At 35.2% G+C, this 18,172-nt stretch overlaps 1 pseudogene; it reads left to right on the top strand.

Moving 5' to 3' along the window:
• Window positions 1-17,833, top strand: part of LOC130455969 (GTP-binding nuclear protein Ran-like) — a 32,464-nt pseudogene extending 14,631 nt beyond the window's left edge.
• The last annotated feature ends 339 nt before the right edge of the window (window positions 17,834-18,172 follow it).

Raw genomic sequence — 18,172 nt, 5'->3', positions numbered from 1 at the left:
AGAAGTAGTGACCAAAGGTAGCTACTATTTGCTAAAACCAGAGATCTCAGCTTTTGGTAGAAGAACTCTCTATTTGACAAAAACTTCTGGGAAAAATGAAAAAAAAGTTCAGCTTTGTATAGATCAACATTTCACACCACATACCAAGATAAATAAAAATGGATGCATAATTTAGGCATTAAGAGTGATCCCATAGGCATATTAGGGGAGCACAGCGTACTTTACCTGTTAGGACTATGCATAAGGGAAGAATTTATTGCCAAAATATTGTATTATGATATGTAAAATGGATAATTTCAATTAAATTAAAAAGAGTTGCACAAAAACAAACAAACAATAATGCAGCCAAGAGTAGAAGGAAAACAGAAAACTGGGAATAATTTATCTTTCTCTGATAAAGAATTCATTTTTCAAATTTATAGAGAACTATGTCAAATGATTAAGAATACAACTCATTTCCCAATTGATAAATGGTTAAATGATTTCAAATTAGTTTTTTCGATGAAGAGATCAAAACTAGCTATAGTCATATAAAAAAAGTTCTAAATCACTATTGATTAGAGAAATGCAAATTAAAAGAATTCTCAGTTACTATTTCATATCATTCAAATTAGTTAATATGACAAAAAATAAAAATGACAAATTTTGGAATATATTTGAGAGAATATGGACACAAATTTGTTAATGAAATTGTGAATTAATTGAATCTTTCTCCAGAGCAATTTGGCATTATGCCTCAAGGTCTGTAAAACTATGTATACAATTTGCCCTAGAAAAAACAGTAATTAATCTATATTCCAAAGATATTTTTAAGAAAACTAAAAGACATACAGGTACAAAAATATTTGTAGTAGCTTTTTTTTTGTGCTGGCAAAGAATTTATAATTGAAGGAATACCCATTAATTGGGAAATGCCTGAAAAAATTGTGGTATATGATTATGATGGAATACTATTTTGTCATAAGAAATAATGAGAAGGATGCTTTCAGAAAGAACTGCAAATACATAAACTGATACAAAGAGAAGTAAGCAGAACCCAGAGACATTGTACATAGTAATCGCAATAATGATCATTATAATATATGGCATGATGATTAATTGTAAATGTCTTAGCTATTCTCACAAATATAATGATTCAAGACAATTTCAGATGACATGATAAGAGTGCTATCTACCTCAAGCAAAAGAATTGGTAGAATATGAATTTAGATAAATGCATAGGTTGGTGGGTTTTGTTTTTGTTTTTCTTTTTGTTTTACTTTTTTAAGGGAGTTTTTTGGGTTTGTGTTTTCTTTCACTATATGACAAATATTGGGATTGGAAATATTTTTGCATGTTTAATTACTTGCCATCTCAGGGAGGGAAAAGGGACAAAAAGAAAAAAATTACAAATCAAAATTTTTAAATGATGAATGTTTATACTGTTTTTATATGTGATTGGAAAATGATACCTTTAAAACTACTTTTTGAAAGAACAAAATAATGTATAATGAATGAGTCAATGAATTGTTTTTATCTTTAAAATTTCATTCAAGGTCTTGTGGGTCAAGATGGCTTCAGAGTAAAAGCAGGGCTCTACCTCTCCTCTCCACCTATCAAGGAAGAGTGCCTCAAAATGACAAAACCAAAATCAAATGAGCAAAAGAATTCCACAGTAGTACACAGCACAAAAGGTAGGCAACGTTAGGGCATTTCCATGCTAAAAGGGGGAGAAATTTCCCCTATTAAAGAGGGAACTCATCACCCCTCCTCCCCATATCACCTACCTTTCCAGAGTCTGAGCAAGCATGGGACAAACTTATAAGTTCTAGGAGGGAGGCTGGCTTAGATCAGCACAGACTTACTTCTTTTTTTTTTAAATTTTATAATATTTTATTTGATCATTTCCAATCATTATTCATTAAAGACAAAGATAATTTTCTTTTCCTCCCACCCCCAACCCCCATAGCTGATGCGTGATTCCACTGGGTATCACATGTGTTCTTGATTCGAACCCATTGCCATGTTGTTAATATTTGCATTAGAGTGTTTGTTTAGAGTCTCTCCTCTGTCATGTCCCCTCAAACTCTGTAGTCAGGCAGTTGCTTTTCCTTGGTGTTTCTACTCCCACAGTTTATCCTCTGCTTATGAATAGTGTTTTTTCTCCTAGATCCCTGCAGAATGTTCAGGGACATTACTCCACCACTAAGGGAGAAGTCCATTACGTTCGATTATACCACAGTGTACTGGTCTCTGTGTACAATGTTCTCCTGGTTCTGCTCCTCTCGCTCTGCATCACTTCTTGGAGGTTGTTCCAGTCTCCATGGTATTCCTCCACTTTATTATTCCTTTTTGCACAATAGTATTCCATCACCAACATATACCACAATTTGCTCAGCCATTCCCCAATTGATGGGCATCCCTTTGTTTTCCAGTTCTTGGTCACCACAAAGAGTGCAGCTATGAATATTTTTGTACATGTCTTTTTCCTTATTATCTCTTTGGGGTACAAACCCAGCAGTGCTATGGCTGGATCAAAGGGCAGACAGTCTTTTATCGCCCTGTGGGCATAGTTCCAAATTGCCCTCCAGAATAGTTGGATCAGTTCACAATTCCACCAGCAATGAATTAATGTCCCTACTTTGCCACATCCCCTCCAGCATTCATTACTTTCCTTTGCTATCATGTTAGCCAATCTTCTAGGTGTGAGGTGATACCTCAGAGTTGTTTTGATTTGCATCTCTCTGATTATAAGAGATGTAGAACACTTGTTCATGTGCTTACTAATAGTTTTGATTTCTTTATCTGAAAACTGCCTATCCATGTCCCTTGCCCATTTATCTATTGGAGAATGGCTTGGTTTTTTGTACAATTTATTTAGCGCTTTATAAATTTGAGTAATTAAGCCTTTGTCAGAGGTTTCTATGAAGATTTTTTCCCAATTTGTTGTTTCCCTTCTCATTTTAGTTACATTACTTTTGTTTGGAAAAAAGCTGTTTAATTTGATGTAGTTGAAATTATTTATTTTACATTTTGTGATTCTTTCTATGTCTTGCTTGGTTTTAAAGTCTTTCCCCTCCCAAAGGTCTGACATGTATACTATTCTGTGTTTACCCAATTTACTTATAGTTTCCTTCTTTATGTTTAAGTCATTCACCCATTTTGAATTTATCTTGGTGTAGGGTGTGAGGTGTTAATCAATCCCTAATCTCTCCCAAACTGTCTTCCAATTTTCCCAGCAGTTTTTATCGAATAGTGAATTTTTGTCCCAAAAGCTGGGATCTTTGGGTTTATCATATACTGTCTTGCTGAGGTCGCTTGCCCCCAGTAGATTCCACTGATCCTCCTTTCTGTCTCTTAGCCGGTACCAAATTGTTTTGATGACTGCTGCTTTGTAATATAGTTTAAGGTCTGGGACTGCAAGGCCCCCATCATTTGTGTTTTTTTTTCCATTATTTCCCTGGATATCCTTAATCTTTTGTTATTCCAAATGAACTTTGTTATGTTTTTTTCTAAATCAGTAAAGACTTTTTTTGGAGTTCAATGGGTATGGCACTAAATAGATAAATAAGTTTGGGTAAGATGGTCATTTTTATTATATTGGCTCGTCCTATCCATGAGCAGTTAATGTTTTTCCAATTGCTCAAGTCTAGTCTTAGTTGTGTGGAGAGAGTTTTGTAGTTGTGTTCATATAGATTCTGTGTTTGTCTTGGGAGATAGATTCCTAGGTATTTTATTTTGTCTAAGGTGATTTTGAATGGGATTTCTCTTTCTAGTTCTTGCTGCTGAGCTGTGTTGGAGATATATAGAAAAGCTGATGATTTATGTGGGTTTATTTTGTATCCTGCAACTTTGCTAAAGTTGTTGATTATTTCAATTAGCTTTTTGGTTGAATCTCTAGGATTCTTTAAGTAGACCATCATGTCATCTGCAAAGAGTGATAACTTGGTCTCCTCCTTGCCTATTTTGATGCCTTCAATTTCTTTTTCTTCTCTAATTGCTACTGCTGGGGTTCTAGTACAATGTCAAATAGTAGAGGTGATAATGGGCATCCTTGTTTCACTCCTGATCATATTGGGAATGCATCTAGTTTATCCCCATAGCTGATGGTTTTAGATATATACTGTTTATTATTTTTAGGAATGACCCTTCTATTCCTATGCTTTCTAGTGTTTTTAATAGGAATGGGTGTGGTATTTTATCAAAGGTTTTTTCTGCATCTATTGAGATAATCATGTGGTTCTTGCTAGTTTGCTTGTTGATGTGGTCAATTATGTGGATGGTTTTCCTAATATTGAACCAGCCCTGGATCCCTGGTATAAATCCTACTTGATCATGGTGGATGACCCTTCTGATCACTTGTTGGAGTCTTTTTGCTAGTATCCTATTTAAGATTTTGCATCTATATTCATTAGGGAGATTGGTTTATAGTTATCTTTCTCTGTTTTTGACCTGCCTGGTTTTGGAATCAGTACCATGTTTGTGTCATAAAAAGAGTTTGGTAGAACTCCCTCTTTGCTTATTATGTCAAATAGTTTGTATAGTATTGGGATTAACTGTTCTCTGAATGTTTGAGAGAATTCACTGGTGAATCCATCGGGACCTGGGGATTTTTTCTTAGGAAGTTCTTTGATGGCTTGTTGGATTTCATTTTCTGATATGGGATTATTTAAGAATTCTATTTCTTCTTCTGTTAGTCTAGGCAGTTTGTATTTTTGTATATATTCATCCATATCACCTAAATTGGTGTATTTATTGCCATATAATTGGGCAAAGTAATTTTTAATGATTGTCTTAATTTCCTCTTCATCGGAGGTGATGTCCCCATTTTCTTCTTTGATGCTGTTAATTTGCTTTTCTTCCTTCCTTTTTTTAATTAGATTGACCAGTACTTTGTCTATTTTGTTTGTTTTTTTCAAAGTACCATCTTCTTGTCTTATTTATTAAATCAATAGTTCTATCACTTTCGATTTTATTAATTTCTCCCTTAATTTTTATTATTTCTAGTTTGGTTTTCTGCTGGGGGTTTTTAATTTGATCGCTTTCGAGATTTTTTATTTGCATTTCCAATTGATTGACCTCTGCTCTCCCTAGTTTGTTAATATGAGCTTTCAGGGATATGAATTTACCTCTGATTACCTCTTTGGCTGCATACCAAAAGGTTTGAAAGGATGTCTTGCCATTGTCATTTTCCTCGATAAAATTATTAATTGTTTCTATGATTTCTTCTCTAACTAAACGATTTTGGAGTATCATATTGATTAGTTTCCAATTAGTTTTTGATTTGGTTTTCCATGTACCTTTGCTGATTGTTATTTTTATTGCCTTGTGGTCTGAAAAGGCTGCATTTATTATTTCTGCTTTTCTGCATTTGTGTGCCATGTTTCTGTGACCTAATGTATGGTCAATCTTTGTGAATGTGCCACGTGGTGCTGAGAAGAAGGTGTATTCCTTTTTTATCCCTATTTATTTTTCTCCATATGTCTATTAATTCTAATTTTTCTAAGATTTCATTCACTTCTTTTACCTCTTTCTTATTTATTTTTTGATTTGATTTATCTAAATTTTATAATGGTTGGTTTAAGTCTCCCACTAATATGGTTTTACTGTCTATTTCTTCCTTCAGTTCTCCTAGTTTCTCCATTAGAAATTTGGGTCCTATATTATTTGTGCATACATGTTGATTAGTGATATTTCCTCATTATCTAAAGTTCCTTTTAACAAAATATAATTACTTTCCCTATCCCTTTTGATCAGGTCTATTTTTGCTTTGGCTTTATCAGATATCATGATTGCCACTCCTGCCTTCTTTCTGTCAGTTGAGGCCCAGAAGGTCTTACTCCATGCTTTAATTCTGACCTTGTGGGTGTCTACCCACCACATGTGTGTTTCTTGAAGACATCATATGGTAGGGTTTTGGATTCTAATCCATTCTGCTATTCGTCTATGTTTTATGGGTGAGTTCATCCCATTCACGTTCAAAGTTATGACTGTCACTTGTGGGCTCCCTGGCATTTTGATATCCTTCCCTAATTCTAACCTTTCTTCTTTAGCTCTACCTTTTAGTCCACTGATTTACTTTAAATTAGTCCCCTTTGTCTCCTCCCTTTATATGTTTCTCTTTCTAGTCCCTCCCTTTTTGTTCCCTCCCCCTCCCAACGTCTTCTTCCCTCCCTTTTTTGTGTTCCCTCCTCCCTACCCCCCTTGGTTTTCCCTTCTCCCTTCCCTTGTTGGGTAAGATAGAATTCAAGATCCCAATGGATCTGAATGTTCTTCCCTCTCAGAGTTGATTTCCATGAGAGTAAGATTTAAGTAAAAACTCTCTTCCTCTCCTTCTTATAGGAGTTTTCTTCCCCTCCCCTTCCCATGTGAATCTTTGTGTGAGAAAGATTATTCTATTTTGTCTTTCTTTTCCCCCTATTTACACATTACATTTTCCCCACATGTTAGTATACATAGATTAATATAAATGTAGTCCTTATAGAAGAGAGTTTGAGTAAAAGAAAAAGATAACATTTTTCTCCTTTTCCCTTTCCTTCATATTTACCTTTTTAGGTATTCCATGCTCTTTCATTTTTGATATTGAACTTTCCACAGACCTCTGATCTTTTCACTGCAAAAAGTTGGAAATCTTCTATTTTGTTGAATGCCCATACTTTCCCTTGGAAGTATATAGTCAGTTTTGATGGATAGCTGATTCTTGGTTGAAGGCCCAGCTCTCTTGCCTTTCTGAAAATCATGTTCCATGCCTTACAGTCATTCAGAGTGGAACTTGCAAGGTCTTGTTTGATCCTGATTGGCATTTCTTTATATCTAAATTGTCTTTTTCTGGCTTCTTGTAAGATTTTTTCTTTTACTTGAAAGCTTTGGAATTTGGCAATTACATTCCTGGGAGTTGTCTTTTGGGGATTTAGTGTAGAGGGTATTCTGTGAACTCTTTCAATGCCTGTATTGCCCTCTTGTTCTAGGATCTCTGGGCAATTTTCTTTGATTTTATCTTGTATTATGATGTCGAGTTTGCTGTTTATTTCTGGCTTTTCTGGTAGTCCAATTATTCTTAAATTGTCTCTTCTTCCTCTATTTTCCAAGTCTGTCACCTTGTCAGTGAGATATTTTATGTTCTCTTCTAATTTCTTGGTCTTTTGGCTTTGCTTTATTAGTTCTTGCTTGTTGTCTTCGAGTTGCCTAATTCTGACCTTTAAAGCCTGGTTTTCCTTTTCACTTTGGTCAAACTGGTTTTGTAGATGTGTGAATTTCTTTTGCATTATTTCCCACTTTTCCTCCCAGAAGGTTTCCATCTTTTTGATCCTTTCTGAATCAAATTCTTCATGGGTTTGTGGAGAGTTTCCATTTCCTTTGGAAGGTTTTGGAACATTTTCTTGGGTTTCCTCTTCTATCTCCTCTGTATTTTGTATTTTTGCTCCATAAAATTTGTCCAAAGTTGCTCCCTTCTTCTTGTTTTTCTTGGGATTTTGGGGCTTTTGTGCTTCTGTGGAGTTTGCCATCTCTTTCTGAGTGGGGAGGACTAGCTTTTCTTATCTCTGTCTGATGTTCAGAGGTTTTAGCCCCAGGCAGATTGTCTGTTCTATGCAGTTGTTTTTCTGTCTTCCTGGGGAAGCCAGGAATTGCTGGTGTTTCTGTGTTACTGCCCTCCTCAGTTCCCTCCTGATGCTTCTCTGTTGCCTTCCTTCCACACTCTGAGCCTGGCTTGGCCCTTTCCGCGGTGTGTTTGTTTTTCTGCCTTGGCCAGCCAGAAGAGCCAGCACTCTGAGGGGAGAGGGGCCACAGCTTCCAGGAGCTCTGAGGGCTCCTGATAGGATTAGCTTTCCCTGGGTTGAACTGAGTATGCCCTGAGGCAGGGACCTTCCGTGAGACTCGGATGGAAGGATCCAGCCAGGGGGTTACAAGCTCCCCCCGTCTCTCTCTGTTTCCCTGCTGTCTGTGTTGGGTGCCCCCTTGTCTGAGTCAGGTTGTTTTCAGGAAGCAGTCATCAGAATAGCCGGCCCTGTCACTCTGAGTTTCCCTCTGCTGCCTTGACCTTGGTGCTCTGGGTTGGGGGGATGGGTCCTGGGACCTTCCTTCTGCCTACCCCTTAGGTCCGAATGATCTTGGGTTCTGGCTTTTGGGGGGGGCGTACCTTTTGATCCAAGTCCAGGAGGAGGATTCCCGGGGTCTATGTTGTTGTTCGTTTTGAATTTCGGTGCCCTAGGAGCATATAGTTTGAGTTCGGTAGGGAAGGGATTCTGGAGATGTGAACTTTAGCTTTTTCTAAGCCACCATCTTGACTGGAAGTCCCCACAGACTTACTTCTAAGAGAAACTAGACTTACAATGCTGGGAGGCTGAGGAAACATGGAGATAGCATGTTGTGGAGATTGGGGAAAGGGGCAGCTCACAGCAAAACACTACAGAAAACTGAAAAAAAGCCCTTAGGCTAAAAGCTCTCCAGTGCTCAATATAGAGACTTCCATACAATCCACACCCATACCTCTGCAAGGCAATCTTTAAGTTCTTAGGAGCTGGACCTGCCACTAAGAGCAGCTGCACACTGCTGAGGACTGGGAAAAATATCCTCAGGGCAAAAACCTCTTCAGAGCCCAATACAAAAATTACCCACATTACTCACTTAGACATCTGACTGGGAAGGAACAAGGCAATGGCCACTAATTCCCAGGGAATAAAATCCACAAACACTAAATAAACCAAGAGACAGCAGAAGATGACTAACAATTAAACACACCCCCACCTTTAAAAAATGGAAATTGGTCACAATTTCTTAAAGACTTTAAATCCAAGGTTGTTAGAAAAAATGGAAAAGATGTGGCAAGAAAAGTGGGTAATAGTCCAAAAAGAAAATAACAGTTTAAAAGACAGGATTTCCCACTTGGAAACTGAAGCCCAGAAATCAAATGAAATAATAAGCAAATTAAAGACCAGAAATAACCTGCTAGGATAGTTCAAACCAAAAAGGAAAATCAAAAGAACTTAGCTGAAAACCAGTCATTAAAAACTAGAATTGGGCAAGTAGAAGCCAATGATCTCACAAGACAACAAGAATTAATAAAGCAAAGCCAAAAAATGACAGATTAGAAGGTAACACAAAGTATCTCATTGAGAGGGTGGTTGACTTTGAAAATAGATCTTGGAGAGACAATTTAAAAATCATAGGCCTACCTGAAAACCTGGAAACAATAAAAAACCATGGCATCATACTACAAGAAATTATCTACGAAAACTGCTCTGAGGTTCTGCAACAAGAGGGCAAAATAGACATTGAAAGAGGCCATGAATCACTTGCTACACTAAATCCTCAAAAGACAACCCCTCAAAATGTAATGGCCAAATTCAAGATCTTCCCAACTAAGGAGAAAATATTGCAAGAAGCCAGAAAGAAGCCATTCAGATATCAAGGAGCACCAATCAGGATTACACAGGATCTGGCAGCCTCCACACTAAAAGTCCACATTTAGAATATGATATTCAGAAAGGCAAGGGAATTGGGTCTATAAGCAAGAATAACCTACCCATCAAAATTGACTATGTACTTACAGGGAAAGTATGGACATTAAAAAAATAGAAGACTTCCAAATATTTGTAAAGAAAAGACCAGAACTAACCAGAAAATTTGACATCAAAATACAAAAACCAAGATAAACATGAAAAGGTAAATAAGAAAGAGAAGGATCTTATTTTTTTGTTCTCCAAGGGCCTCAAATAAGGCCAAACTCTTTATATTCCTTTATGGAAAAATGTTATTGGTAACTGTCAAAAATTGTATTTACTATTATAGTAGTTAGAAGAATTATCCATAGGTAGAGACTGGAGTACTAAGTGGTTTAAAATCATATATAAAAAAGAAGAAAGAAAGGGGGAGGAGGAAATGGCACAAAGAGAAACTTAAATGACTAAGAAAATTAGGCTAATCTATACTACACAAAAAGGCACATGGGAGTGGGAGGGAAAGAAAACAAATATTATGAGAGCAAGAGAGTGCTAAAAAGTAATACTCAAAGCTTATTCTCAGTGGAATCAATTCTGAGAGGAAAGAGCCTCTAGTTCCATTGGGGTATCAAACTCTATCTTACCCTATAGGGAAATGGAGAAGGGAAAACTAAGAGGGGAGTATGGGGGGAGTTAAAAGTGGAGGGAAAGAGAGGGGGAAAGGAATTTAATAGACTCTAATAACAGAAGGGGAATAAAAAGGGAGGTTGCAGAAAGGGAGGGTAGGGAGGGAAGCAATACAAGGGGGAGAGTGTGTGTGGTAGCTTAAAAAGATGCCAAAAGAAAATTAAGAGAGGAATAAGAAGGGAGGGGGGAGAAAGGAAAGTAAAATAAGGGTGGGGATTAGAGGGACTTATTAAAAACAGAATACTGGTGTTGAAGGAAATAGTGAAAGAGGAAAGGGCAGGACAGGGAGAGAAAATCAAAATGATGGGAAATACACAAGTGGTAATCATAACTTTGAATGTGAATGGGATAAACCCACCCATAAAGCAGAAGCAAATAGCAGAATGGATTAGAAACCAAAATCCTACCATATGTTGTCTACAAGAAACACACATGAGGAAGACAGATAAACAGAGGGTGAAAGTAAGTGAATGGAGCAAAATCTATTGGGCATCAACTGAGAAAAAGAAGGCAGCAGTCATAATCATGATACCCGACAAAGCCAAAGTAGAAATAGATCTAGTTAAAAGAGTTAAAAGAGATAGGGAAGGTAATTACATCCTGATAAAAGGCAGTATAGACAATGAGGAAGTATCTGTACTCAACATGTATGCACCAAATGGCATAGCATCCGAATTTCTAAAGGAGAAACTAGTGGAGTTCAAGGATGAAATAAATAGAAAAACTATACTAGTGGGAGATCTGAACCTTCCTCTATCATAACTGGATAAATCAAACAAAAAATAATAAATAAGAAAGAAATAAGAGAAGTGAATGAAATCTTAGAAAATTTAGTTAGTAGATATGTGGGGAAAAATAAATAGGGACAAAAAGTAATACATCTTCTTTTCAGCAGCATATGGTACATTCAAAAAGACTCACCATGTACTAGAGCATAAAACATTGCAAACAAGTACATAAGAGTAGAAATAATAAATGCAACCTTTTCAGATCACAATGCAATAAAAATAATAATTAGTAAGGGTATATGGAGAGGCAAATCAAAAATTAATTGGAAATTTTAAAATACGATTCTCCAAAATCAGTAAAAGAACAAATCATAGACATAATTAATAATTTAATTGAAGAAAATGATAATGAAGATATATCCTTTCAAAATCTATGGGATGCAGCTAAAGCAGTACTTAGGAAAATTTATATCCTTGAGTTGATATATTAATAAGTTAGAGAGGGTAGAGGTCAATGAATTGGGCATGCAAATTAAACTAGAAAGTGAACAAATTAAAAATCCTCAGATGAAGACTAAATTAGAGATCCTAAAACTCAAAGGAGAAATTAATAAAATTGAAAGTCAAAGAACTATTGAATTAATAAACAAGACAAGGAGCTGGTACTTCGAAAAAACAAACAAACAAACAAATAAAATAGACAAAGAACTGGTCAATCTAATAAAAAAAGGAAATAAGAAAACCAAATTGATAGTATCCAAGATGAAAAGGGAGACCTCACCTCTAATGAAGAGGAAATTAAGGCAATCATTAGAAAATGTTTTGCCCAATTATATGACAATAAATATGGCCATCTAGGTAACATGGATGAATATTTTAAAAATATAAATTGCCTAGATTAACAGAAGAAATAGAATATTTAAAACAACCCATATCGGAAAAAGAAATTGTACATGCCTTCAAAAAACTCCCCTAAGAAAAAAATCCCCAGGGCCTGATGGATTCACAAGTGAATTCTATCAAACATTCAAAGAACAACTCATCCGAATACTATTCAAACTATTTGACAGAATAAGCAAAGAAAAAGTTCTACCAAATTCCTTTTATGACACAAATATATTACTGATTCTGAAGCCAGGTAGATCAAAAACAAAGAAAGAAAACTACAGACCAATCTCCTTAATTAACATAGATGAAAAAATCTTAACTATAATACTAGTAAAAAGATTCTAGGAAGTGATCACGAGGGTTATTCATTATGATCAGGTAGTATTCATACCAGAAATGCAAGGATGGTTCAATACTAGGAAAACCATCCACATAATTGACCATATCAATAAGCAAACAAACAAAATTCACAAGATTATCTCAATAGATGCAGAAAAAAAAAACTTTGACAAAATACAACACTCATTCCTTCTGAAAACACTAGAAAGCACGGAATAGATGGGCCTTTTCTAAAAAGAATAAATAGTCAGCATCAATCATCAGCAAGCATCATCTACAATGGGGATAAATTAGAGGCATTCCCAGTAAGATCAAGAGTGAAACAAGGATGTCCATTATCACTTCAATTATTTAACATTGTACTAGAAACACTAGCAGTAGCAATTAGAGAAAAAAAAAGAAATTGAAGGTATTAAAATAGGCAATGAGGAGACCAAGTTATCACTCTTTGTAGATGATATGATAGTCTACTTAAAGAATCCTAGAGAATCAACTAAAAAGCTAATGGAACTAATCAACAACTTTAGAAAAGTAGACTCTAAAAGATCACCCTAGTGCAAATATTAATAATAAGGAAATGGGTCTTGATCGATGGCACATGTTAAACCCAGTGGAATTGCGTGTCAGATATTGGAGGGGTGTGGGAGGAGGGTAGGGAAGGAACACGAGTCTTATAACCTTGGAAAATTATTCTAAATCATCTAATTAAATAAAATGAAAAAAATAAAATTACAGTCAACATTTAAGTCTAGAAAAATAGGGGATGAAGAGAGAAACCCTGTGAAGTAAAGAAGGACATATCTGGCCATTTAAATCTTTTGTAATTTGTATCTAGTAACAGATTATTTTAAATTCTCTCAAGTTCTAGAATTCCAGGCCAGATTGAAAAAAAAATTACATGGTATACATACATAGATACCCACATGTAAAAATATATGTGTATATGTATGAATATTTATATGTAGGTATATATATATAACTTTTATCATGTATATTTGTACTTCAGTCTTATGCCTTTTTAAGGAACCCAAAGATATTTGAAAATTAATCAAATCAAATAATTAAGCAAATTATTTGAACTATTAAAATTGAATTTTAAAATGTATGATGTAAAATATTTTGAGAAATTATTCACTTCATTTAAAAACATTTCTTATCTAAGCATTTCTTATCTAAGCTCAGAATCCATTTTCTTTCAAACAAATAGCTCTTCTATATCCAACTAAGCATTATTATACCTAGAGAGATAACAGATTTTCTTAGTTTTGAAAAGAAATGACCAAGTTTGAACATGAAAAGTGTTATTTAGGCCTCTTATATAAGAGTTACTGTCTAGTGAATGAAAGGAGAAGGAAAGCCCTATGTTCCATTAATTATTCTCCCATTTCATCAATTCAGGATTAGAGGTAAATTCAAATCCCACCAGCACTACCCTTATTTTCCATACAGTGATAATTTGCTGGACAGTTCCCAACTGACATTGGATAGAATTGCCACTGCCTCAAAAACAGAAGAGAAAGCATTTCTAGCTAACAGTGCCTTGGTTTATGCTAAAGATCCTACATTACCTGAGAAAGTAGGATAGACTAAAATAGTGGATGCATCCAAGTTTTCCCTATGATTCCCTTGTATATTACCCAATGATACTTATCTTCTCTTCATCCCCTCAAAACCAAACCAAACCAACCCAACACTGTATGTTTAATTTTTGAGTATCTGGTGTTTATGTCAGCTTTCACATCAAAAGTCATATTTCATACAAATCTTATATTACATGTACTCAGAGGTGATTAAAATCACAAAGCAGGTAATATTCATTAATTGTTGATATTTTATTGAACTTTCTTCTTTTTAATGAACTAAAAAAATTCCTCTTACTTCTCATCTCAGTCTTTTCATGTTTCTTACTATGCTTTTTCTTCACATTCATATATGATTTTAAAAAAATGATTTTCACAGTGACTATGTGGCTTGGAATTTCTTTGGTCCATCTCTCCATCATGAAAGTACCCTATCCCTTTTTTTTTCATTAGACTGGCACTTAAATTTTCTTGTGTGTGTTTTCAAATGATAAGCCCCGGAAACATATTCTGTTCTGTCTCTTAATGAAGGCTTCATGTTCAAACTTATCCCTTACATTATATTGAAATTAGGAACATGTTGGATTTTTAGGCCAATTGCTTTCTTTCTGAGTCATATTTGCCTCTTTCTTTTCAGTCTGTTTCTGTGTTCAAGCCTTGTGTGTTATAACAAAATCTCTGCTGTTCTAGCTGATGAGGACCAGCTTAGCTATTCATTTTTTGCATGAAGCGTATCTTGACCATAACAAGTCAGGGTGCATTCATTAAGTGCCTACTAAATGCCAGACATTCTACTGGTTGCCAGAGAGTCAAATAAAGGAGAAAAAACAAACTTATAATAATAATACTTACTTCCTGTTCTCAAAGAGCTCTGTCTAATGGGGGATATGACAAGTAAACATCTAAGTATAAATGCATTTCTCAGACTTTTACCATCATTATTGTCATTACTACACAGTAGATGCTTAATCTCATACTTTATTAGAAGTCAACAAGATTAAATTAGTTTCCTTGGTAAAAGAAACTAGTAAATGACAAAGCAGACACTCAAACCCAGATTTCTTCTGATACTAAGTCCAGTGATTTTTTTCAGGATGCCACACTCTAGTTTCATACAGAGAAATAGTGTGGACTAGCTGAAAAAACATTGGGCTTGGAATCAGAATAAATCTGGATACGAATCCCAGTTTTGACACTTGTTAGTTGCTTGTCCCTAGATCTTACTAAGCCTCATTTTCTTTGATAATCAAAGATAACAAAACAAATAACATTTACCCATGAAATAATTGTAAGGACAAAATGAAATAATATCTAAAATGCCTTTGGTAAACATTAAAATAAAGTTTAACTATCTGGCATGGTTATTATGAATGTATGTATTTTCTAAGTTTTTTAACTATGAACTATGTTTCACATGTTGGCGATATCCCACATAGCTGTTAACTGATATATCTGTTTGAGAGTATGTGTATAACCAATGCAAAATTTCTTACCATCTAAGAGACAGAGAAGAGGAAAGAGGGAAGGAGAGAATTTGAAACTCAAAATGTTAGAAAATGAATGCTAAAAAATGTTTTTACTTGTTATTGGAAAAAAAGTTACTGAATAAAAAAGAAATATGTTAGGTCTTAGATGAAGAAACAAAAAGAACAGAGTACTCAACAGTTAAAAATGCAACTTTATTTTATATCTATATTCACTTGAATGTGATATGAGAGGATTATCAAGAAAGCAAAAAAAAAAGGAATGAAATTTTCCTTTACATTGAAAAGACTGAAGTACTGCTACTAAAGTTAGTCTTTGAACCAGAAATAATATACTTTTATTATTTTAAATTTATTTAATTTTAAAATTTAAAATTATTTAAAATTAAAAAATAATTATTATTTCTTAAAACAATCACTTTTGGAATAATTCCCAATCATAAATTTTCCCCATTTCCTCCTTTGTCTCATGCACACATGTTGTAGGTTTGTATATATGGAAGTTAATGGAGAAAGAGAATGAAGAAGGAAGTCTCCATGTGGGGCTAGGAGGAAGAGGACATATTATAATTGAATAGATTGTGATTCTGGGATTCTATTTGCTTGTTTGATAGCTAACAAGTCCTTGAAATTATATTTAAGAGCTTCTTCTCTTTGGAATAAACTTGATGTCTCAAAATTTTAGTCTTGTTCTAAGCTATTGTTAATCGTTCAGTAGTATCTTACCCTTCCTGACTCTTTTTTTTTTTTCTTGGAAAAGATACTGGAGTGGTTTGCCATTTCCTTCTTCAAAGGATTAAAGCAGAGTTTAAGTGACCTATTCATGGTCACACAGCTAGTGAGTGGCTGAGGTAGGATTTGAACTCAAGCCTTCCAGTCCTCTATCCATTGGACCACCTAGTTGCCTTCTAAAGGGAAATAATGCAAAGAGTAGTTTCTGCCTGGTTTCAAACCAGAGACTTTTCACACATGAAGTGAATATGATAACCGTTTCACTTTAGAATGATATAAATAGCTAAAGCTTCACTATTTCATAGCTATTACAACAAAAAACTGCGCTGAGATTGTTGGGACATTAATGACCATTCTATGTATATGATACATAATCATTCAAAGAAAGATCCCTAAAGGAAATTCAGGAAATTATTAAAAATATTACGATGCTCAATCCCCTACCTAGCAATATTATTATCTTCAGTGATTTGGATGGCATTATTTAATTTTTGAAATAGTGACTCATTGTTGGCTCTTTTGAGATCCTTCCTAGCATTGTCTTCATTGGAGTGAGAGATGGGCCTCAATTCATTTTAACTTCAAAGTCCTAAGAAAGCATATTCCCTGTTGCTTTTCATGATATTCCAAAAAAAAAAAAACTGCGCAAAAATTGAAGCACCATTTCCTCTCCTTACGGAATCTAACGAAAGGAAAAGGAAAGAGATTCACAAGATCAGACAGGGAGGAATTAAAATATTTAAAAAAAAAGGCAAAAAAATGGTCCAGCTCGTGTGCTGGGCAGCCAAATGACTCATTGGTTATAAGTATTTATTTACTAAAGATCAAAACTAGATTGGCTTAGGTAGCAACAACAACAAAAAAGTGAGAGAATTTATAGGAAAGCAGGCAAAACAGGCTAAAGTGAATTCATGACAACTTTCACAGAAGCCTTTGTTGGGCAGTTGGCCAGGCCCATCACATTATCTGTTTGACTCACTGAGTCACTCTAGCTAATAGAATTTTGCCCCATGTTTGTTGTTGCCATGGCGATGCAATATTATCAGGCATGTCATGTTCACAGATCAGTAGCAGCGGCACTGCTGCAGACACACAACAGCTCTCAGCCTTTGACCATAAACAGGAATTCACTCCCCAGTCAGTCTGTCAGAAAGGAAGTCGGCTGTGGTGAAGAAGCACTAGTGAGAGGACAACTAGCCCTTCCTTTTTCTTTTGTCCCTGGGATACCATTATCATTAAAATAACCTTGAATCATCATGAATTCATTCATTCACAAACACTGTCAAAGAAGGTGCCACAGTTCAAGAGAATCCAAAGGGTCAAAGAGAGGACTAGTTTTAAATCTGTGCCTATTGAACCTGGAAATGACATAGTCTGTGAGATATAATCTTATTCTTACCATAGCAAATCCAGCTGGGCTGGCTGACTGGCACCAACGTCCAAGTCAATTCAGCACCATGAAAGGTTACTGGGAGGAAAGAGGTCATATCCTTTGTGGCTCTGCTTTGAGAAATAAACTTAGGCATGTGTGGGAATATTCTCCAAAGAATAGCTTTCCCCCCAAAAGTGGAAAACAAAACCTGTCAAGCAATCCAGGGAGTAGGTATTTGCTGCTACAGCTATATTTCATTTTTTAAAGCCCAAACTATAATTATAACACTCTGATCGTTAAAAATGTTTGAACAAGTCATGGGCATCCCAGAATACAGTCTGATTTGTGTATACGATTCCATAAAGAAGAAGAGAAGGTGAATTTGCAGTGAAGTACACTTGCCAGGAGGAAATATGCTTAAGTTGGATGACTTATCTTTTTAAGGAGTATCAAATATGCGTGCATATTTGACAGATGGAGAAACACTTCCATGAATGTTTACCTGTTATTCATTATATACCCTTTAGTTAATTGCAGTTGGATTGCTCCACGCATCCTCAGGGATTCTTCTTTATCCCGGGGCAGTGATGCTGCCATTTTTTAGTACTCTGGTTTAGGGTAAGCACAGTAACTCTTCACTAAGCTGAATTTTAAATAGCCTACTAAGCCTGGGATTTTTTAACACAAGTGCCATGGATAAATCCCAAAGACAAAATCAGAAACTTCTGATTTGTGGACACTCATTTGCTTTGTGGCACTGAGAATAATAACAGCAACTAATTCCTTTTGTCCCATTTTTTTTCTGGTTCTCTAGAATTAGAGTAATTTAATGGCAGGGGCCTATTTCAGTATTGTCAAATGGAAAAGTTATATCCTTCTCTTATATCATGAACAAAGAGGGTGAGTATAATGGGCAAAAGGAAGCATTTTATCTGACCTTTTA

This window comes from Monodelphis domestica, chromosome 8, assembly GCF_027887165.1.
Source record: "Monodelphis domestica isolate mMonDom1 chromosome 8, mMonDom1.pri, whole genome shotgun sequence".
Taxonomy (NCBI): domain Eukaryota; kingdom Metazoa; phylum Chordata; class Mammalia; order Didelphimorphia; family Didelphidae; genus Monodelphis; species Monodelphis domestica.
The sequence above is the reverse complement of the archived record's forward strand: the minus strand, read 5'-3'. Positions and strand labels throughout refer to the sequence as shown.